Source organism: Accipiter gentilis, chromosome 4, assembly GCF_929443795.1.
Source record: "Accipiter gentilis chromosome 4, bAccGen1.1, whole genome shotgun sequence".
NCBI lineage: Eukaryota > Metazoa > Chordata > Aves > Accipitriformes > Accipitridae > Astur > Astur gentilis.
This window is the reverse complement of record NC_064883.1, coordinates 33,896,518-33,920,604: the sequence shown is the minus strand read 5'-3', so window position 1 is coordinate 33,920,604 and position 24,087 is coordinate 33,896,518. Positions and strand designations below refer to the sequence as shown.

At 35.9% G+C, this 24,087-nt stretch overlaps 1 long non-coding RNA gene across 2 annotated transcripts in view; it reads right to left on the bottom strand.

The window, feature by feature from the left end:
• Positions 1 to 5,926: 5,926 nt before the first annotated feature.
• LOC126037768 (uncharacterized) overlaps positions 5,927 to 24,087 on the bottom strand; it is a 44,379-nt gene continuing 26,218 nt past the window's right edge. Inside the window, exons 2-5 of one of the 2 annotated variants that reach the window (XR_007505808.1) lie at positions 22,486 to 22,534; positions 14,060 to 14,207; positions 10,698 to 10,797; positions 5,927 to 6,076 (exon numbers count right to left, since the gene is read on the bottom strand). This is a non-coding gene — a long non-coding RNA (uncharacterized LOC126037768). Of the gene's footprint in view, positions 6,077 to 10,697; positions 10,798 to 14,059; positions 14,208 to 22,116; positions 22,193 to 22,485; positions 22,535 to 24,087 lie in introns of those variants that run through there. The other variant, XR_007505809.1, reaches the window with a different exon arrangement.

Here is a 24,087-nt window from a genome sequence, read left to right as displayed (position 1 = left end):
TATATGCAGCTGCTAGTAGGAAGTGTGGTGCTTATTAGTTCACTTACAACAATTTATACTTATCTAATGTTTTATCCCTAGGGTCCAGTTCTGCTTCCAAAGAAATTCTGAAAACATTAATCCTTGTCCATCAGGGTGTTTGCTGTGAATCTACTAGGAAGCAATGATGGCAAACATGACAGGAAATTCATTTCAGTACAAGGAGTCAAATAGAGAATATAATGACTTTCATTATATAATGTACATGCAAAAGAGTCTTTTTCAAGTGTATACCCATAAATGGTGACTATACACATGTACACTTGTGTATGCATACAAATATGCGTGTGTGCATGTGTGTGTATTTTGTTACTGACAGCATGAACGTAAGTTTTAATGGTGCCAGAGGAAGTGCCAGAATGTACAGAACAGATAAATTGTAGATAAATATGTCACATACATTTCCAGCAGGTTATGGCATGATGTTTGAAGCTATTTCACTACAAAACTTGTCCAGCATAAAGATACTCAAATTAATGTATGTCCAGTACATTTGCATACACATAAATATATGCACGCATATATTCAATGAATATGTATCCTTCCATTTGGTGTTGGAATTAATTATTACTGAAACCAAATAAGTTATGTGATGTTAACTAACCTTAATAAAACCAGATTCCTTCATTTCCTTGTTTGTGGTGCTATCATTCTAGTCACTCCAGGCAGAAGACGACAAAAAATAGTAAGAAATAAAACATCTAAACCTGTCTGTCTGTGGCTCTGCTGCTTGCACAATTTCTTGGTAGGTGCAAATGTTACTGTATGTTTTACACCTACTTGGTGGCAGTGGTGTGGTCCAGAGGAGTCAGATCCTTTGCTGCTCTTATTTCCTGGGTTTTTTTGTTCAATTTTCTTTTTTGTATCATGTCAAGTATAATCTGGGGTTTCAGTAGGAAAGTGAGATAATCCCAAGGAGTTATTCCAAACCTTGCAATGAGGAAAACAAATATTTCTTGATACAGAATAATGTAACAGTTCAACTCTCAAACTAAAGAAAGACAAATGAAAGGAGGGCAAGAGAAACAGCTAGTATTTCACTGTTCTGTGAAATGGGTGAGGTCATGGAATTGTCTTTTTACCTAATTTATTCATAAAGAACAGTGCAACTATTTTGATGATGCTCTGCAGACTAGGTTTTAAGACTGGGGGGACACAGCTTTTGGCTGTAGCTTTGCCTCATCTACCTCTGAGCTGCTGCTGTGATCTCTCCTCTAACCCTTTTCAGTCAGAATAAATCAGGTGACTGCTAACAGCTTAAATAATAGGCAAAACCCCTTAATGTAAAGACCTTTTGTTCAAGACCTTTTGTCAGAGACTGTTTGCTCCTATGCAAAAAAAAGCCAGTGGCGATAGCATACCTCCTGCGCCCCACTAGCACAGAGAATGAAGCTCCCCATTTCTTTCGCTGCCTGTCCAGTAAGCTCGCGTGCCCCTGAAGTGAGACATAAAGGCACCTGCTCTTGTACAAGGTTTATGACAAAACCAGGGGGTGACCTTAAACTGGATGATTTTACATCTTTGGTAACTCTTTTATTAGAATTTCTTTAGCTATTGTGAGCTCCTCAGATGGTTTCTCAGTGACTAAGGTAGAAGACAGCTCCAAATGTCTTCACATAAATTAGTATTTCCTGAATTGCAGTATGAGGTTTTCCTAAAGTTACACTAGAAAGAAGAACCTTAGACATCAGGCATTCGAATTATTTTTTTTGCTGGATGTTGCAATTCAACTTAATACCACCACATTAAGTTTTAAGGTCCATTTTGTTGTTTAAAAAGACATTTTTCCTACCTTAGATGCATGGCCATAGCAACAGTTGGTGCTTGAGCAAAATGACATCCCATTTGCATATTAAACCAAAATTCTGAAAGCATTAATCCTCTTCTTTTATTAAATGTCCATTAATTTGAAGTGTTTGATGTATAGTTGTTGAAAAAGAGCAATGGCTAAGACTCACCGCGTGTAATTCTTTTTTTGTGTAGATAGTCAAAACAAAACAAAAATAAACAAAGCAAACAAAATGTAAAGCTCTACAAAGCCTGAAACGCAAGCAGATTCTGAATAAAGGGTTTCACTGATTATTTTATTATTTCACATGCAAACTTGTATACACAAGAACGGGTGTTTTCATAGTAACTTACTATGTTTTGTGATTCCTGTAAAATGACTTCAAACTAACTGCAGTAATCGTCCTGTGTGAATCAGAAGGATTCTGAGGCATGCATATTGCTCTTTCATTTCATAACAAAAGCAGGCTGCAGCAGAAAAATGTTCATTTTCTTATTTTGAAGGGTCTGATGCTCTGCCTCCACAATTGTTGAGACTGGAAATTCAGTATAAAGAGTAGAAAAGATCTCTCTTTAATTATTACTCTCACAAAAATGAGAAAGGTCACTGGTCTGATCACTGAGACAAATTTGTCTCTGCTAGCATTTTTCATAATGAAGAGACATTAGATTAATGTTCACTTAAATAACATGATTAATGCTATGATCAGAAAGTAGCTCATGTTGGAACAGAATGAGTGTAAACCATCTAATCAAACAAAATGATTGGGGTTTTTAATTGTTTATAGCAGTATAAGGTCATATGAAGTCCCTTCTAGTAACTCATCTTTCTCTCCCTGTATTTTAGTTCTCCCTTTCTGTCTCCAGAATGATCATTAGTTATAATTAAAGGAAAGCAAAGCAGTTAGCTTGACAATCTCAGGATTTGGGAATTATTATAGTCATTAAAGGACCTTCTGATAACCATATTAAACTTCATCATCCACATACCATCAGGCTTCTCTCTGTCATACACAAAGCAAAGTACATCGAGTACAGCAGTGTCTTAAGAGAGTGGAGCAAATGTATCACCTGATTTAACTTCACTGAAGTGAGTGGAGATAAACTCCAGATTAATTTTGTCCTGTGACTTCCCAACATTGAGAAAGTTAAGAATGAAAACAAACTCTCTGACTCAGAGGGGTTCTTGTAGTTCTTGCCATCATTAACGTGTGGTAGCATCATATGAGAACCTCAAATGCACCCTTAGATTTGAATCATTGTTCAGCCTCATGTTCTGCTCGGACTTCCTGAGCAAAAAGTGAACAGAGACCTAATTACAAGAGCCTGTTGCCATTTTAATGCCACCCAAGTCCCTGTACTTAATTCCTATTTCTCATACCATTTTAAAGAGTCACATCTTAGCCAGGATGAAACAACTTCCTGAAAACTAAATAAACCTATTCTTGAATCCGTATTCATATGTGGATGACTGCATTTGTAACATTTCATAATTTTTTCTCTTAAGACTTGTCCAACAGAAAGGAGCTATGGCTGAGGCAGAAGCAGTAAGCGACCTATGCAGGAACAGCGTCTTAACCTTACAAACATGGGGAGAGACAAAAACTGCCCTTCCTAGCACAGCCCTGAAGCCCTGACACAGAACGGCATAATGCACTATTTGAGCAGATCAGTCACAGCGCAGCGTAACTTCACACAGAGCACAGTGGTGGGCTTCAGAATTTGCTTACCTGAGAGCCACTCACGGCAGTGGTCAAAGGTTACCAGCAAGCTGATTAAAAATGTGCCTGCTAGACATCTTTCAATATGTCACAACATGTCATTTTGTACTATGCATTTCAGAATGAAGTACCTTTCTCCTTTTAAGACATTGTCATTTGCTCTGTCAGTTTGCTTTAGACTGGAAAAGTACCAGACTCCTTTTTGATAGCGGCTACCCAAACCAACAATTCTGGGAGCACAGAAGAATAATCCCTGGGTTTTGTCTACATCTAAAGAATAAAGAGTAGTCATTCTGTGCGACTAAAAAATATTTCTCCCCTTTTAAAAAAAATTGTTTAATCAAATGTAAGTAGAAGTGAAGAGCAAATGTAAACGATACGGTATTTTCTATCTCCTACTACACAGTATCATACTGCACATTTTGTAAGTACATAATAGAAGGAAAATAAGAGGAGGTGATTGTGGCCATTCAGTCTCAGCTGGAGGTGTCAGGCTAGATTTTGTGTCACTTGTTCATTTCATATAAAGCACTTCTTTCAGATCTAGTTTAGGAGTGTGAATTTTGCAGTGTTATAGAGAAAGTTCTGATTTTTTGGAACTGGATTTCTTTCCCTACAATTTACTCTCAAAACATTTTTTTTTCTTGCAATATAGAATATTATTTCTGCCTTTCTTGCATCACCTTTTTCAAAGACCTGATATTAGGAAAACTTTCTAGGTAGCATTAAGGATCAAGGTGTCCTTCTGGAAGTAGTTATGCTATATCATGAATGTGCCATGTTGTCACTGGATAAAAGAATTCCCATCAAATTCAGTAGGACCTGAAGCCCTCAAAAAGAGAATTACTCTGTGGAAGCCTACAGAAAGGACTTTAAACAAAATGAATGCTTCCCCTCCAAAGAAAAATAGGAGGGGAACATCCATAGACTCATTAACCCACTAACTGAGGCCTGACATCAAGATTTATATCCAGGTGTGGTAATTTACTTTCTTTATACTCCGCTGGCAAGCAGAATTTTTCAGGGCTGGCTTTCTGGGTTGTTTATTTGTTTGTTTTTTTTAATGATTCGGACTGTCATATCCTCTGTACATATCTACATTAGAAGAACATTGAGGGGTGCCTGCGTAAATCACATACTAGGGATACATTCAGGAAGGCACTTACAGCCAGAACTACAAAGGGACCTGAGTACTCACAGTTTGACTTTCAAAATCCGGCTCAGATACCATCTAACCTTCATAGTAAATGTTTCCTTTTTTCACAGAGGAGGTGTTAAGGATGAAGTGGTTAGAGCCAACAGCTTTGATGTAAGCATTCATTCCAAATACAAATGAGCACAATGGAATTATTCCTGTAATGGGGTGCAATTCACCAGTACAATTTAGCCAGAAATTAGTTTTGTGTCATTGACATCAGTGTGAAACAGCAGATGACTAATGAAACAAATGACACAAAACTAATGAAAGAGCATGGTAAATTAATATGCAGCCCTTTCTATTTCTATAAGCAGCTAAAAAATATCTCTAATGGCTTTCGTTTGTGATTATCTACAGCCAGGATTTTTGAGAGAATCATTGATCATATTCAAGGGACTAAGAACTGAACCCCACTACTGCCTACAAAAGTCTGCTGTGCCTCCTACCACTTTGACAAATTGAACATGCCAGCTGCCAATTATGCTAATTTTTAGTGGTGATCTACTGTGCTGTTTATTACTGAACTGTCCAATTTCTTTTTATTAATATTCTCACTTCGTTCTAGAACGGTAATATTTTCATGTTCTTTGTCTTTGGCCTTATTTATTTCACAAGAAACACATTAAAATTAAACCTTCTAATTCTTTTTTTTATTTATTTTATTTTTCCCTGGCATATAATGGATATGAGATATTATTCAATGAAACACCAATATGATCTTTCTTTCCCCACATTACTCTTGCATTCAAAGGGGTTGGAGGGATAAAATGGCCTCACAGGGAATTTTGTTCCACTCAACCTGACAGCAAATTACTGAACTCACGTAACAGTGTCAGCAACACAAAACACATAATAAAAAAACCTTCTTAGAGTATGATTTTACCACTATTTAGACATTAGAATTATCTTATAAAGTAACATCTTTTCATGTGTTACCCTGTATTTTTCAGGCAGCTTTTCCACATTTCCTTGAGAACCTTATTAGATGTCCTTGGAATCCTAGAATTTAAAGGATATTAAACTGTCTGACTTGCACTGAATAAATTTCACCGAAACATTTGTGACCTTGAAATGATGACCTTTGTGAAAGCTTTCTTTTGCTGAATTTATACAAGAAATGTTAATGAGAAATGGAGAAACAAAGAGTCATGAAGGAAATATTTTATTTTCAGAGGTTTGCAACAGGTACTTTTACATAGACCCTATTCTAAGGGGTAATTTCTCCTAGAAAGCCCATCTGGAAAGTTCTATCTTTTTCGTTCTTCGAATACTGCAGGAATTATCGCATTTGCTGCCTTTCTGGTGGTATTTCAGTATTTCCAAATCCAGCCTGTGCCAAAAGAAAGAATTATAGAGAGTTGTGAAATTAAAACAGAAAGTCAGCTCTATTCTTTTTCACATTAAACTAATAAGGTCTGGGTCTTGGTCAAAGGTTTTGGTGGAAGAATTCAAGAGAGTTCCTTCTTTCGGTTAACATGGCTCAAATTTACTGAGACACAATTTTGACATAAACCTGAAAATAATAATCATGTTTTCAGTTCTCTCCCACCTCTGTTTGCAGCACTGTCAGGTCCACCAAATGTGCCATTATCATCTCATTGGACTCTCTTACTTTTTCATAAATCCCTCTTTGTTTCACGGTTGTTACTGTTAATCCAGACACTCAGTAATCTAGTTTATGAGCTATCTTTAGTAAGATTAGCAAAGTTTAATACTTGGAGGAATGACTTTACTGTGAAATGCTGACATCTGCCATCATAATCCAGACAGCCTCATAATGATATTTGGTGCAGTTAGTAGTCAAATGTTGTAACCAAAAGTTAGAAGGCATGATATAGTACTTTCTAAGTGACACAAGAACAATATCCTTGGAATGAGTTTAAATCTTGGTCCAAGTATGTTTTACACAAATATCCAGGTGACACATTCCAAGAAATTTCAGAAAATAATATTCAACAAATTAACTGAGCTTAGTTAAAACACTCTGGACCTGAAGTATTTACATGAGTTAAATGTAACATCTCACCAATCATTGATGCAGCTACCGCAAAGCAAAACAATTCATGACATAACTGAGAGCAGTGATTTTTGAGATTTGTTTCTATTTTTTCTGATTTTTTCTTTCTATATTCCTTCTTCCCTTAAGAAACAAGGGTACCCAGAAAGCAAACACTGATTCTACCCACCCTTCCTCAGTATGTAACCCAGCTTGTACAAGCGATTTAATTTATTTCAATTTATGTCAATGCAAGGGCTGATTTATGCATACAGGTAAGATTTCACAGACAAGTGAGGGTAATAAAGATCTGAACATAGCAAACCCTGCTTGTGAAGCCTGTTTTTGGACAAAAATCCCTTGGAAAAGGATGGCAGGATGAGCCAAAAGCACAATGAGCTGTAGTACATGTTGAACTGTAACCAACAGCAAACACTCAGCTCTCTTTAGCTGACCATGAACTGATAAGAGCAAATAGTGATCCACTGTCTGAGAAGCAACAGAAAACATCCACCATAGTGAACTCTGACTTCTGTGCTTCCCTGCAGTACCAAGGAATAGGAATGTAACACCACAGCTTCTAATTTTGCACTCTTAGTGAAGGTGTACTATTGATAACAGTTACGATAATGGTGAAAAATGGTTTATTACCTAAAGATCCCGATAAGCTTCTTTGTGAATTAAGGGATTAAGAAGACATTCCAGGGAAAACATTCACTTCATTTTTGACATTCTTTGCATCTTAAGGCTTTGTTCTCTTCCAGGCATCTGGAATTTCACGTTTCTTAATGATTTTCCAAAATTATGGTGCTTCAGTATTTCGGGTGCTCTGGGCTTTTTTGTCTGTTCTCTTTGTCTCTAAAGGATACAGCTGTCTCAAGCAGAAATAGCAATGCTGCCTCTGAAATTGAAAGCTGGCTACTTATGTCGGCACAGCACTCCTTACAAGTTAATTCATATTCAGGTGTGGATCTTGTTTATGCATTTGTAAATTTGTGGTTCATTTTGTACTGAAATAATAATAAAATAAACCAAGCCTGAGAATTCCATGAAGTGTCCTGTCTCTGATTACAAATGAAGTTATTCTGTGCCCTCTGCTACCCTTGAAACTAGCAGTAAATCTGTATAATTTTCAGAAATTAACCGCAATTTCTTAGAAACCATACAGCTAGAGCCCTATTTCTGAAGACATAGACAAGTGATACAGAGTTCCAATCACATGATTAGCAATAATAGTGATAGTGATGCTTAAGGTGCTATCATCTTCAAAGTTAGATCAAGGCCAGAGATATTTAGACACCCGCTTGTTTGAGAATGTGATTTTTTATTTTTAAAAGGGTTGAAGCACATTGTATGAGGAAGCCACCTGAATCCCATTCAAGAGGATTTAGGGCAGACCTTACAAATGACTGCAGAAGGAAGTAGCTACTATAATGTTCAGCCTAAATCTTAGATGTCTAGAACCATTAATAATTCCTACTTGAAACCTACAATTCCTGGTTTTGACCTAAGTTCAAAACACATCATATTAGTATAAAAGTGTAAACAATAGCTAGGGAATACCTAGGCTGTCATTCATAGATACTGATATAAAGAAAACTGAAATGACTAAGCTAGAAAACAGATAGCATCTAGATCTCCAAATGCTTTAGTTTTGAACGTGTTTAATTTTGCACCATAACATTCATGTGTTTAATTTTGCAAAATAACAATTCTACTTGAACATATGTTGTCCTGTCCTGAAACTTACAGGATGACCTTGAGTATTATTCTAAAACTTATTTCCAGGAAAATCAGTATATTGCTTGGTTTCCTTTCTGCTGTCACTTATAGACTCTGCAAAGATTTATTTTTTTTTTTTTTTTAATAATCTCAGGTACAATGACAGTGATAACAAATTCAGGGCTCTGAAAACTTCACACAAACGTATACACTCACACATAAGAAGCTTTCCATCATATTTGAATAGAAATTGGACCAAATATCACATTCTTGGTTAACTGCATAATTTGTATGAAGGGGAGCAATACAACTGATTGCTAAATGCTGACTTTACTGTAGATATATAGATGGCTGAATGAGCATTTCACTGGGGTTTTTTTTGTTCATTTGTTTGTTTTCTTAAGGGAAGTAGTTCAAGTCTGAGCAGATCAACACTTTCCTAATCAAAACTAAGCCTCTACACCATGGGATTGTGCTCAGAGTGGCTATAGGTTATGGATGGGTACTCTCCACTCAATAAAGAATAGATGGAAGAAAGATAGGCTGAAAAAAACCCCCAAAACAATAACAAAAAAAATATTCATGTACTTCACACTACAAAAAGTTATTCTCTGTGACTTAAATATATCTAAGAGTGGGATGGAAAAGTAAAAATCATTAATGCTATCATTAATATTTTTAATTGCCTCAGCATTTATCAGAAAACTGTCAAAATTTTAGATAATGCTCAAGAATAGACAAGACAGAGCAGAGATAAACCTTTAAAAAAACAGTCTGTAACTGCCCTTCCCCCAGGAACCAAAGTGAATCTCATGAGAAATGCCTTCCAAATGTAATACTGAATCTCACCTGGAAGGATGCCATGTATATACTCTGGCATATTTAAGGGCAAAACACTTTTCAAAAGGAGATGCTCAGTGCAATCAGAAAAGAGGAGGTACTGGCAAAGCAATTTACTACAAATGGATATGCTGGAAAAGATGTTATAACAGGAGCTCACCGAGGGAACGCAATATTGGTGCCTGATATTTAGCAAGCAGAACAAGTTACCAGCATGTCAGGAGTTTTGGGTACCACTCCACTATTACTGAGCGGCTGGGCTAAACAGTGAGGTTGAACTTCCTTTGCGTAATCATTTCTGTAAGGTGCTTGAGTTTCTGCCAAGGCTAGCTTCAGATAACTTAGATCTGATTTTCACAAGGGAACATTTGTATATCCCTTGTCTTTTGACCAGGGCTTTCAGTACTTCTGGACAAAGAAATCCACAATTAGAAGTTCCCTGCCACCTATGAAATAAAGACATAAACAGCACCTTCATATCTGAGAGGCTGATGAAGGTCTTCCCTAATGCTGTAGGACATTTCGAAATGCCTGATTGAATGGTAGCACAGAAGGGCTGAGTACAGTTAAAGTTGGTGCAAACATCTCTCATGTTGATGTAACAAGTGATAAAAACTAAAACAACGGTCAATAACAGCAGTTTCAGTGTGATAAGATGGATTTTTTTTCATGATGTACAACTGACTCATCTCGTACCTTGCCACAATAGCTGTTTCCTGGCAGGAGTACAGACAACAAAGGTATTTTTTTACGTGCACTGCCCCAGAGACAATTCCTTGTGGAAGGAAATCATCATTCACTATCCAGTTCTCAGAGGGCCTCTTCAGCCCGACTCTAACACACAGCAATTAGATCATCTGAAGTACCATGAGATGCAATGAGTTCTTAAAGACATTCTAAGAAACTTGTCATTTCCACATGGACACTAGTCAGCCTTGGAGCACTCTTTTGGGAACTGCCATTTCAGAGTCTGGGCCTCACACGGGAAGTTTGCCTGCTCTGAATTCCCCTGGAAAAAGAGCATTCAAGTCCTGTAGAGCAGGATGACAATTTAGTGGCAACATATGGCAATATTATCTAATAGTGACATTTTCCAGGTACAGGTACAATTTTCCTAACTTCATTATTTCAGCAGTTGTGATATATGCAAATGAGGACAAAAATTAGTACTGGAGTGAACATCATTGTATGAAATGCCTAATACAATGTATACAGAGCTCAGGGAGAGGAGAAATCACGCATTCTTATTCTAGTACTACACTATTAAATGCAAATGTATTTTCTGTTACCAGAGCAGATGTCATTTTGCATTTCAGTTCAGAAGCAGAATACAGCCAAGGAGGTCACTGTATTCCCACTTTCTAATAGAAATTTCAGATTTGTTCTCTCTTACCTCATTGTTTTTTCTTATTCTGAAATAAACAGTCTTGTTCTCCATGCAAGAGATGCATACTATTCAGAGAGTATGGGAGTCAAAACGTAGTCACTGGATACTGTAAAACAATGTGACACAGTCCTGATTAAACTAGGAGAACTCTGTGGAAGAGACATAGATGCCTCTATATATGCATATGTGGGTAATTTAAGGTGATGTAACCAGTGCTGGATGAGAAGCTATGTTCACAGTGTTCACAGTTTAGTAGATTACATAAAATTGTTTCACTGCAAATACTGTCCTGAGTCCTTTCTGAGCTTTTAACACTGTAATCTTTATTCAAACAAAAAGCATCACTGGATAATTCTAATAAGGCTAAATAATTGAGATTATTAGGGAAAAAAAAAACCAAAACCAACAACACTAAGTGGCATAGGTCCTAAGTAATTTAAGCAGAGACTATATTTTGCTAAACTTTCCACATATATTTTCTCTTTGTACAATGGTAATTTCCTCATTTTCCTTTAAGTAGCAAATGTTCCCTTGAAATCGTATGTGCTTTGTTATTGTCTTGTCTGCATCGTCTTGACAATTCTTTTTGTCTTATGGCATTTATGTGTAGAAAGTACACATTGGCCTTTGTTACTGATCAGCTTTTTCATGTATAAACTAGGGAATATATTATTCATATTTCTGTCAGAAATTCTACAGTGTGATTTTACATATTTTGAGCTTAACTCCAAAATCCTAAATGCATTAAGATCTGACAAAGTCCACACACTGTTACTCAAAGTCATGATGCTGTAAGGATGGGTTAAGGCTCCTTGCACCTCCTGGGATAACATGTGAAGTTCTTCTGTTTTAAAGCATCAATAAGAATGCAATCAAATTAATGGCTTGAATAATAATGTGGCCTTTAGTTATTTTTTTCTATCAGAAATAGAAGAATCTGTACTTCAATATTTCATCTTAAATGAAAATGAAATTTTAGTTGGTAATATTAGAAAAAAAAAAAAAAAAAGGAAAAAAAAAGCCCTATATAACCAAGAAAGAGCTCATATTTATGACATTACACTAGGAGAAAAATAGCCAATTTTTATAGCATTCCTGGCTTGCGAATGTGTTTGAATTAGAGTAAATGTGACTGTGACATGTAACTTCAGTGAAATACAGCATATTAGGAATGTCACAGCAAGGAAGAGGCTTGATGATATTTACAGTTAAACAAAGCCAGCCGTGTTTTTCACTTACAGAAAACAAAAATGATTTTCAAGTTTGCTTTTGTTTCTTAAAAGCCTGCCAAATGTCAAAGGCATTGGAAAAGTGCTGAAAATTTCCATGATCTTTAAATGAAAGCCATTTAAGTGGCACGTAGGCAAGGCTGCTGTTTGTTCTGCTCTGTTTTATGAACAGATGGGAGGAGGACTCTTCTAGAAGGACACCAGAAGTTATGCAGCAGGTAAATGCTATATCCAAAGTTTTCACTTATCCTGAACATGAAGGGTTTACCTTTGGCCATGTCACAAGCCCTGTAGAATAAAACTACCTAGAGAAGAATATTTCCTCATGGGAAATCACGAGACGAACTGTAATACCAAAATATATGCTTTAGATTCTGGCTTATTTTTTGCATCAAAAAGGAAGTCAGTATTTAAGCAATTCTACAGATTTTCCCAAGTTGGTGAAAGGTTGTCCCCAGGATATGGTAAAAGAAAGAAGGGAAAGAGATTTTTTTTAGTGCACCTAATCCAATATATTTTCACAACAGAGGGTCTAGTATGCAATCAAAGACCGTTATCTGTTCATCAGTTTAGATTTCCAATCTTTGCAATATTTGAAGCATTTATAATCACAGCTCTGTTATTGGGCAGAGAAGCGTATTGATCTTGCTTTGATGATGTGGAACTGAGGCACAGAGCAGATCAGAAGCAGGTTTTCAAAGACATTGGGGTTCCCAAAATGCACTGAAGGTCTTCAAGATTTTGAAAAGGGTATTTAGACATAAATATTGTCAGGTCTGTGCTGCTTTGGACTCTTGATGCCTACAAACTTTTCACAATCCCACATTGTGCCCATCAGTGCTTTTGCATTGCATTCATCCCTTCAAGGACTCATGAAGGGTATGGGTACAGTAGTATTTGGGGCAAGTGAGTTTCCAATGTAGGTATATTGTATCTATTGTCAAAGTTTAAGCATAATTTAGTTTAGCTGCTTTTAAAAATTTAGAATTATGTATCTCCTGCTCAGGTATGTATAATTCCAATGACTGGTATATTTATTGGGTTTTTCTGGTAGTTCAATACGTTCCATTTTTATGGAAGAACACTGAAAATTGTGTAGTTCCTGTAAGACTGTTTATAGTCCCAGGAGCAATGAATATACAAGGTTTTGGGGGGTTGTGTTTTGGGTTTTTTTTTTTTCTTTTTTCTAAGTGACTGCAAATGAAGATTTATCAGAAGCCGTTTGTTTTTACCAGAATTTTATATAATCCATTTGCAATTTGGGAAATAAAATATTTTCTCACATCTCTAATAATAATTAGCTTGGCACTCAAGGCAATAAAACAAAATCATTTAGATAATTGGAAGCAGCTAAGTAACCAATTATTTGAAGAACTCTTTGTGGCTTAAGGAGAACAAATAAGAAAGTACTCCCAAAGTGAATATTCAAGGCACAGTCTCTGCAAATGTTTCACATGCAGACAGTATTATGGATGCGTCACTTGCAGTCACTTGTAGTACGTTAAGTCATTTCACATCCGAAGATGATGTGGTGAAACAGAGTGTGCTCCTGCAATGCCATGAGAAGAATGCAGAGCAAATATCTGAAACACCCCTGAATGCCCCTTCCGGATTTTGAGTCCTATTGTGACATTATGCTGAATCCTGAATTGCACTACCCTCCAAAATTGTTAGGGGATGCAAGATTCCCCTAAATCCCCTGCTTTACTAGCCTCCACTACCATTACAAAGGCAAATTGTTATTCTTTCTGCTACGTCTCTCCAGGTTGACTTGATCTCACTGAATAAGGTACAAACAGGTAGAAAAACATGCAATGACCATTTACTGAATGCTGTTTGGTAAGGTAGTAATGGGGATTGTTAACCACTTATACTTATCATGACTCATAGGCTGTGCCTCAATGAAGCCCATAAATTGTACTTTTCTGAGAACATCCAGTCCTAAACTACACAAATAGTTATTCTTATATGCTCTGCCAACAGCCGAGCACTCTGGTCAGTAAAATACTGGAATTTATTTTGTGGAGCTTGGCACTCTTCACAGTGATCTTTCTTTCTTTCCTCCTTGGCAAAGTTCTCTTCTTGGGGTGATCAACAATAACAACAACAACAACAACAACAAAAGCATTATGATCTTACCGCAAAGGTAGGAGTTTAGCTTCCTGCCGCAGGGTAGTGTCAATTGTCAGCATCTTGTTTGGTTTGTTTAGCTGGCTTTTATTCTCTGACATTTAGAGATTATGTGTTTTCCTTTTCCTCCTCCTCGTTGCTGGAGCCATCTGTGGGCCTTTACACAGACACATCCATTAGGAATATTAGATAGACAAAGCTAATGTGCACCGGAGTAAAATGACAAACTCTTTTCTTAATTAATGCTATCACTGCTGCTCAAGTGAGGATTGCAAGTTCTGAAGTATGTTGGAAATGAATTTGTTCTTACATTTCTGTGAAAATTTTTCTACTACATTTAGACTTTTCTTTAAGTTAAACAGTGGACTGTCCGAGGATCTTGGTCCCCTGAAACCACATCTCCACTTGTGCATTAAGCAGTGGCTGGGACCAATCCTGGGTGCTGTCTGCACTGTTTGACCATAAGGAGCATCCCTGCTGCGCTGTCAATCTGCCCAATTAGCCCTCCGCCAAATGATCCCCAGGCCCTCCATGCTCAGGACTTTGCATGGGCCCCTCGTGATCAATAAACGGTTTGCATGCGATTCCTCAGTTCTGGAGGCTAAGAGAACTTACTAGTATGACTCTGACCATCCTGTTGAAGGATGTGTTAGAGGAACCGTTGCTTCATTCAGTTTATGTCCTGGGGTTTCTGTCTGTGCAAGCTATAATCCAAGAGGATTCCAACCCAGACACTGAAAACTGACCCCAATATAAACTCAAGACCCAGCTGGGACAGACACCAAGAGCTCTGACCTGGGAACACTTCACAGCTGGAGATGATCTAGGTGTGACTGAAAGAAGGAGCACGAACATTGAACACATGGACCCCACACACCATGTTTTGGCAAGAAAAACAAAATGTTAAAACACTTCCATGAAGAGCAGACGGGCAAGTGGTTAAACTCTGCCCCTATTTCACCTTTATACTTCAGTATTGTCAGTATGAAGGAATGGAGTTGCCTACATCATGCGATTACCGCATCTCATCTTTACTTTTCACAGCTATCAGAGAAACTGAGAATATCTTTTCACAATCAAATTTTCCTGAACATTTTCCATCCTCCTACCTGCCACTTCCTTATCATTCCAGCCAAGCTAAGTCTTAAAATACTGTCTTTATATTCCAGGATTTTTCTTTTGTTCTTCATTTCTTGCATATGAGGTCTGCTTTCCTCATGTGTATTTTGTCAGATCTTAAAAAAGTAAGTTTGGAATGTAGGTATGATCAGGTCTCTTGGTCAGCTATCAGGGAGGTAGGCAAGTTTTGTGACATTTTTACTTGTTTTTAGCTGTGTGCTCCAAGCTGATTTCTATGTTTACTCTAGTCCTAATTTCATTGGTTATAGATTTTTTTCATCTTAAATTTTTTCTACATTGGAGTATAAATACTTTTGCTGTATTTGTGCTAAATAGTTAAAATTATTCTAGAAACCAGAACTTGGGGATTTCAACCTTCAGAAGGTCCGAACATTTCACTTCAGACACATACAGCTTTCTGAATCTCTGTTCCTTTGCAGGGACTTTCTTAATTTAAATATATACAAATATAAAACTTTAAAGTAATTTGGTCATTGAATTTCATTTTACTTTGTGAAGACTTTCTATGCTCTTATGCTGCATAAGCATATTCATTTATAATACTTAGTTTTAAAATCTCTCTCATGTCTACTTATTGCTTATTACATAAAATTAGAATTAGGTAGTATCTGGGCAAATGCATCTAGAAAAGCACATTAATCAAAACTGGGAGATTATTGTTTGAATCACATTAGCTGCTGGAAACTTCAGCCATAAATCAGAGCAAATTTCTTCTAGGCACACAGACTAATGGTGAGAAGATTTTAGGATTCTTTTTTACTAGTGGAAGATGTAAGTTGTAATGATTTGTTTAGAGTCTGCTAAAAGAAAAAGAATTAAAATATTTCAGTTGTAATTATATCAAACACATAATTTGGCTCAGCTCAAAATTAATCCACACCACCATAAAAATGGCATTAAGGTGTCATATACTCTTAGTAATACCTCTTCGCTGAGATCTCTCACTAACCAGTGTGCTTCATAGCATGCTATGACCCCTGTCTTCTGGCTCAAATGCTGAAGTGTACAGTGATTAAAACACAGCAGGAACACCTAGTCCTCGTTAAAGACATTAGTGCAAATCATCCAAACTACAAGGCTTTGTAGTGGTTCAGAAGACATTACAGCTATATCCATGCTAGCAAACTAGAGTAGAAAGAAGCTATATGATTGAGAAAACTATTTGATTTTGAATTGCTATGTGATTGCCATGGAGAGAAAATCAATTACTATGCTCTGAAAGTTGTTTTAAACTCTTCATTAAATATATATATATATATATATATACACACACCACACATGCCTTTGTGTCACTTGAATTTGTCTAGTTTCAGCTTCCACTAATTGGATCATTATCCACTTGTTCATTAACTGAACAACACTCCGCTGTCAACACTTTGCTCCATAAATATATATGTATATTCAGTCCGTGAACAAGTCACTCTTAACCTTCTTTTGCTAAGATAAAATAGATTAACCTCTTCACATACCTTTATATAGGTTTTAAGTCCTTTAATCATTACTGTGGATTTTCTCTGAACCATTTCTTATTCATAAATACCTTCCTTGAAGCACATATACCAATTCTAGGCTTACTATTCCTGAATCACTAACATTAGTTACGTTAGTCAGTCATTATGTACTGCTACTATTAGTATTGTCCCATTTTCATGTGCAAGAATCTTAGTCCTTTTAGCTATCACACTGAGTCTGGCAGTCTTAGCAGATGATTGATCACTCATCTCAATCAGACACCTCTCTGTATGCTTTTGATCTATTCAAATTGGACCACTTCCAAATAATTTTTGGGCACAGTTCAGGTGCTGAATATGGGCAAGAGGCCATCTTAAGTAGGCTTTTCTCATCTGGAAAACATATTTCGAAGACTAGGAATTTTTTCATTATGTGGATGAAGACAATTTTCTATCCTGACACTTGAGTCCTTTTCAGAATACCTGCTTCTTCAGGATTGTTGCTTGTTTCTAGATGCATGATTTTTTTCAATATTAAAACTCACTTTTTTTATCTGTGGTGGTGCTGTTGACCAATCTAGATTGCCTAGCATCATTAGATGGGTAAGCTGTCTTTATGTTCACTTAACACTCTTCCAGCTTGCTGACATTTGCAGAGTTTACTGGAGATCATTTTACGCTTTCTAGATCGTTGACAAAATAGCATGGGATGAACAATCAAATTCTGGGAGAATTTTTCAGAAACATCCACTCACTGATGATTAGTCATTTTCAATTTGATATAAAGATCTCTTAATTAACAGGGTTTAAACCATTTAATGTGTTGATAGCATATTGTTTAAGTTTTTTAATCAAAAGGGCATGTGATACGAAATCAGAAATCTAATCATATTACAAGAACACTATTATCTTTATCAGCTAAATATTTAATCCCATCAAAAAAGATATTAAGTTACTTTGACATGATTCATTTTCCTGAACCCATGTTGATTGGCATCAATTATATTTTCTTTCTTTAATTCTTTGTTAATTAAGTACCATAAATCAAGTTCTGTATCAGCCATTCTACTACTACCCACTAAAAGACTGTTTATTCCCCTTTCAGATGACTTGAAAGAATGAAGTGTAATCAAAGCTAGTGAATGATATAAGAAAGAATAAGAAAAGAGTACATGCTTGTTTCTTCACAAACACTGTAACTATAAGCCATCACCTGAAAATCAGCATTTCCCCAGATTTAAATGGCAAAATAATAACCTCATCATTACCACAAACGATCACTAAGCATGAATTTAATCAAAATGAAGGGCTTTTAAAAGTATAAGACAACACCAAAACTTGTGACAATGAGGACAGTTCTTACTCAGAAATACTCACTGCATTTATATTGTTATTCAAGTATAATTTGTTATCAACAAAGTAGGAAATCACTGGTATTTAAGTACAGTTTTGGGCAAAGACATTTTTATTTGTAGAATAAAATTACATAGCCTTGTTTTTTCCTGAACATCATATCATGTTTAATCACCAAATATTCAGTTTATATTATTTTTAAAAATTGTTTTCTTAGTTTTACATTCAGAAATCCAGATAAACCAATTTAGAAAGAAGATAAATTTGTTGATAAGTTCCTATGGAAAGATTTCCTGATATTTTGCCACAATTCTGTTATTTCAACAGAGACCAGCCTTTCCATTTCTTAATTAGGCTTAGTTTAATTTCAGTTTCTTTTTGTGAAAGACTGGACAAAGGCAAAATTCCATTCCTTTGGGCAAAGAAGTTGATAAAATAAGCATGGATGTTGAACTCCACTACAAGTGCAACTTTACAGATGATCAAATGTCGACCTGACTTGACAAATAATGATAGAGAAATGCTAATTAATGATGGAGAAAATGTTAAGGCTGGTAGAAACAACACTGTCAAATGATAAATTCAATATTTTACACACTGTGTTCTCATTTATTACTTTTATGAAAAGTAGAATTTGATTAATGAAAGTTGTCTTCTCTTTAAATTTTGACACGTCATTATGCTTTAGGACTTCATATCTGAACTGTAAAATAAGGTTCCCTAGACCTGATTCACAAATCATCCAAGTATGAATGAAGAATATATATACTTTCCAAACACAGTCCAGCTTTAAGAACAAGTTTAGGGGGTTTGTATTAAATAAGAGAAAAGAGAGAGATCTGATCTGATTTTTCTGTTTGCATTGCTTCCTGGAAAACCTGTTTTCAAAAATGCAAAGACAACAGGACTGTATCCTGCTGAAGAATCCAGATATGTGCAGTGTCAGTATGGGAACCACGGTGATTTCACTCACAAAGTTGTCTGTTCAAACCTCTTCAAAATACCCACACCTTTAAATCTCAAAGGATTAGAATTTAGTGCATTCAGCTTTCAAAATTCAGAGCAGTAGCTGCCTAATAAAAGTCCCCTGCCGTTGATGCAAATCCTTCCATAGACTTCAAAGGATTTTGGAGTAAGTCCTAACATTACAGATGGTGGATAATTCTTAGTAAATGGCACATCAGACACAAGTGGACACTTTCTCCCTGCAGGAAACATAAATAAGGCCATTTGAATCTAAAATTGTTAATGCTGTAATGATTTCTGAATACTTGATTGTGATTTTTTTATGACATCAAAAGGAAATCTGGTCAAAATATATTAACTATGGGCTTACTCCTTTTCAAATGTACTCAGTAAGAGACACATGCCCCTATTATCCATAGGATAATAAGCGGTGGCTTTATTAGCCCTTTAAATAATATAACATAGACCGTTGATAGCACCTTCCCCTGGTGGTTTGGAATCATTGTATGAAAGCCCTGATATCACCTTTGAGATTCACTGAACCTCACCAAAGCCTGAAAACTTGAAAGCCCTGAACTCATAAATAGTCACTTTCCAGTGACTGCCTCCACTTGCATACTCTGAGTAGCCAGTTAATTGATTAGTGATCATAATTTCTTGATTCTGTGAGAAAGCTGTGAATCACTTGACCTCAGCAATATTAATCAGTGAGTTTGATTCTCTAGAGAAAGGATAAAGGGATGTAACCAAAATTAAAGCAAGGTGGAGGTTTTAATATAACAGAGGCAATGTTTTCTACTTGAAGCTTCCCTGAACTGATTTAGTGTATCTCAAAAATAGAGGAGAGAGTGTGAGGGAAATGACAAAAGAGCTGATTAGCAGTGTTTCTTATAATACATATACTTGAGTCCTTCACTGGGACTCCTCTGAAAGGGCTCTAAAAAGAAAGACAAGTATATAACCTACTGTAATTTATTTTAGGTTTTTAGAGACATATTTCTCATATATCCTATGGAGATAGTCAGAGATCTCCAGAGACTTACTGGGTGTGCTGAATTTGGTCAGAGTGAATTCCATCCAAAATTATAGGCTGATAGAGATTGACACATGTAGTCTGATCTGACAATTTGAGATTTGATAGCATTTTTTTTTTCTCTTTCAACAGCAGAAATGTGAACATTAACCAGCTTCAATACTTTCCTGCCAAAAAGTACTAGAAGTATACCATAGTTATCCCATTACTCTTTTCCAAACAGTTATACTGCAGAAAGAAAGCAGGATTCTAAAACATGTTTGATCTTTCCAAGTTAGTAAATTCTGGTTTAGATCTACTATCATTACTCTTTCCTCCAGAATGGTATTTTGAAATTTAAAGAGTCTTACAGACAAAAGATTGCCAGGCTGAGTGCAGAAAGGTATGAAAATGCAGTGTATTTTTCAGTCATTCCAAGAAGTAGTTGAAACCTGCTCCATCTTCACTTCAGTGTCAGGGATCAAAGAAGAATCATTTCAAATGCAATGAACTTTGAGCCATTTCTTCAGGCAGGTGATCGATACTTCAGTGCGTACTAAATGTTAACTTATTCCATTGTTAGGAATAGTACCAGAAACATAATTTTATTACAGGTTCTCCAGGCTCACACTACATTTAGAAAAAAGAAAGCAAGCCTAAGGTGAGATTTACCTGGGTTTAAGTATAATAGAAATTTTAACAAGTGGGGAAATAAAAGCCCAAGTCTCAGGAAAGGTAGTACTGTCTATCAAGCAATGTGTTGTCATACTGCACATTTAAGACAAAGGAACTGTATGCAAAAGCAACTAGATTTCTGTTTCTTAGAAGTGATCAGAGATAGGGAGAGCATTAAACCAGATATTCTCTGACAGAGTGAAAGCTTAGGGTTTACTTTAAAGATTAGTATATTATTAACATTCTTATTTACAGGTAGAAACATACATATTAATTCTTAACTTGAAAGAAGAGAGAGTTTTAGGAATGCAACTTTGTAAGTAAGGGGATGTTTGACCTTGGCAACTCTGGAAAAGCTTTTATACAAAAGCTATAAAACAAGTTAGTTCCATTTCTGATTCTACTTTATGCTTGCAAGCATACACATTGGGCTTTTTCTATGATTTTTTGGTAATAAAAATAATTTAAATGTTTATGGAAAACAAACTGTCACCTAGTGTCAAATTCAATAATCAAAATTACTTTTTTACAGTGTCCTCTAGAGAGCAATGGGACTTTTGGTGTCTGATGTGTGTTTTTCGGCTGGTTTTACAGAAGGTAATAGACCACTTGACAAATTTCCATGTCATCATAACTCCTGCTTGGTATGTACTTGATCTAGCTAAAACTAACTGTGACAGCCATATAAGATATAAATTCTTGATTAGTACTGGAAAATGTATTGCAAACACTTTAGTGTATAAATTTCTTATTCTACAGCAATATTTCAAAGTTGGATTTTTTTGCCATACATATCTGAACCTGTAAAATGTACGGGGAGCTATTATAAATTTTTCGAACCCCTAAAAATATTTAGTAAAACTTTGGGGTTTTTTCTACAATAATCTTGGGCTAAGTTAAATTTTCTCCTTTTTCATTGCTCAATTCTTGTTTTGATGGGTTTGAGTCATAGCCTAATGTTGGTACAAAACCTGTTGTCTATTATCTGAGTTTTAAAAGGCCATGTTAATCATTCATTTTTCATCAATGATCAACTTTATTTTAAGTTTAGAAGGAAAATAATTCACTTTGCTTACTGCAGTTTACAAATATAAAATCTATCTTCTTCCACACAACTCATCCTCCTTCTTCCTCTTCTCTACAGTTTCTCTCACGCTGTAACTCATACTGGAGGACTTATTTGCCAAAGGTGCATGGGAAGGATTGAATGGCAGTTGATATGCCAGAAAGGTGCTGGCATAGTGAGCAATGCAAGTCAGAACAGTGGTAAGATTTTTTTATTATATTATTCTTTCTTTCCAGAATTTGCATTTCTCACAGCTGTGGTGGAGATGATCCTACATACTGTATAGCAGTGAATGAATTCACGTGATAAAAGTCACTGGAATCATGATAGAAAACTCTTAAATGGAAAACAAGGTTTTGCTTATATGCTAAATCTTTAGCTAAACTGATAAATGAAACATCACCGTTGGAAGTTTTATGATAGTCTTCATTGTCCTTCAGTCTTGGCTCATCTGTTGGGAATCCAGGAAGAGATTCTACTGATACTGGAATACTGTGAAAAATAAACTGAGATCATGCAAATCACACCTGAAAGTCCACCAAACAACTATACAGTATTTCCTTCTCGTCTTAAATTCTATTCTAAGTTGTTTGGATTCATAAAAATGCCTGTCATTTTTAAATTGAAGCATACTGTAAAATAACATGCAAGATAAAAGCTCTTTAGTATATTTGTCATTCAAAAAAAAACCCAAACACCTTAGATTGCACAGTAAATCAAAATATATTCCCAAATATTACTGTACTAGTCTGATTGTTTTACCACTTCTTACCTTTCATGGTGGCCTCTGATACGTATTTCCATGTGAGCTGATCCAGTTGCTAAATTAAGAGAAAGTGAGATAAAAATGTAGCTTTGAGTAATAATAATCAGACTGCTTTACAGTGAGATTCTAAAGCAACGTTTGAAAAACAGTGTTCATTTTCTGCTAGAAAGTAAAAGAGTGACAGACTATATTAAAAACTATTGACCTCTGTAAGGTGATCAGATCTCTGATGTGCAAATAACATAGCTTCTTACCATAGCATCTGCTTCCATCTCACCAATTCCATCAAGAATAAACTTATTGGCTAAGAATTGTGCCACAGGTCAGCAAGAGGAAAAAGAAAAAGGAACTGGGACAAATAAAATTGAATTAAAAATAAATTTAAAAAGCTGCACAGGTTTTTAATTTACCTTAACATTTGCTCCTAATTTTCTAGTCTAACATTATCACACTTGCATTTATCTTGAGAATGTTCTGTCCAGTCTGTGAGCCACAAGCCTAATTCAGACAAAATAGACTCAAAGAACACTCTAGGCTCAAAATACCCGTTTAACTGAAGCCACTCTAGTCATCATCACCATTCTCTAAATCACCATCATCATCTTCTAATTCCCTGTAGCTGTATGTATTTCTCCATTAAGAAAGTCTGGTTTGGATGTCAGTTATAATTCTCTCAGTCAGTGCCTGTTTCAGTTGCATCACAAGCAATCTCCAGCTTGTTCAAATGTGAGACTTCTTTTGCCACAGGATCTGGAAAACAGGTGAGATATTAACTGTTCCAACTGGGAAGCGTTTTCTTGATGAGTAAGTTTTCTGCAAATCAAGGCATCAGAAAGCTTGTGCAATGGCATTTACAATTTGTGTAGGCTGTGCTCCATGTAGAATCCTTTAGATGACATGATATGGAAAAATGTGTGTTTGTAGTGAAATCAAGCCAGAGCCAGTGTGACCTAACACTGTGCTGAACCAAGTATGAAAAAAATATTCTCTTGTCTCTCTTCGCACAGTTCAATCTCAAATAACCAGCTCCTTCATGTTATCCAGCAAGCTGTTTTCCCGGAACTTGTTCCAGGTGTAATAAGCCACATGTCTTGCTATTGGGAATTGAAGGAAATTCAAAAGGACAAAATGGAAAAAAATGCTTAAAAATTTTCAATTCAAAACTTTTTGCATCTCAGATTTGTGAGGCATATCCTCCCTCAATTTATACTCTGAGGTCAAGGCAGTTCTTACCTCACTGGCTGAGGACTCTAATTCAATTTAATTTTCTCCAATGTTTTTCGTAGCAATAGATACTGTAATTTAATGTAAACATAGAAAGTAAACCTTTCCACTCAAAAAGGAAGAGTGTCCCTCATGCCCAATGCAATAATGATTTAATGTCCATAAAATCACTTAGCTACACCTCCATGTGTGATTTGCCGGAACCTTCCACGCACAGATTAACTTCCTTTGGGGTTAAAATACTGAATGACAAGTAGTAAAAAATGCACAGAGGCATATCCTTCATTAAATCTGCTTGTTCAAGGCTATGTTAGATTAAAATCCAGTGAATTGCATGTTTGTATTTCTGTTGCTAATACCTTTATGTTACTTATAAATTTTTTT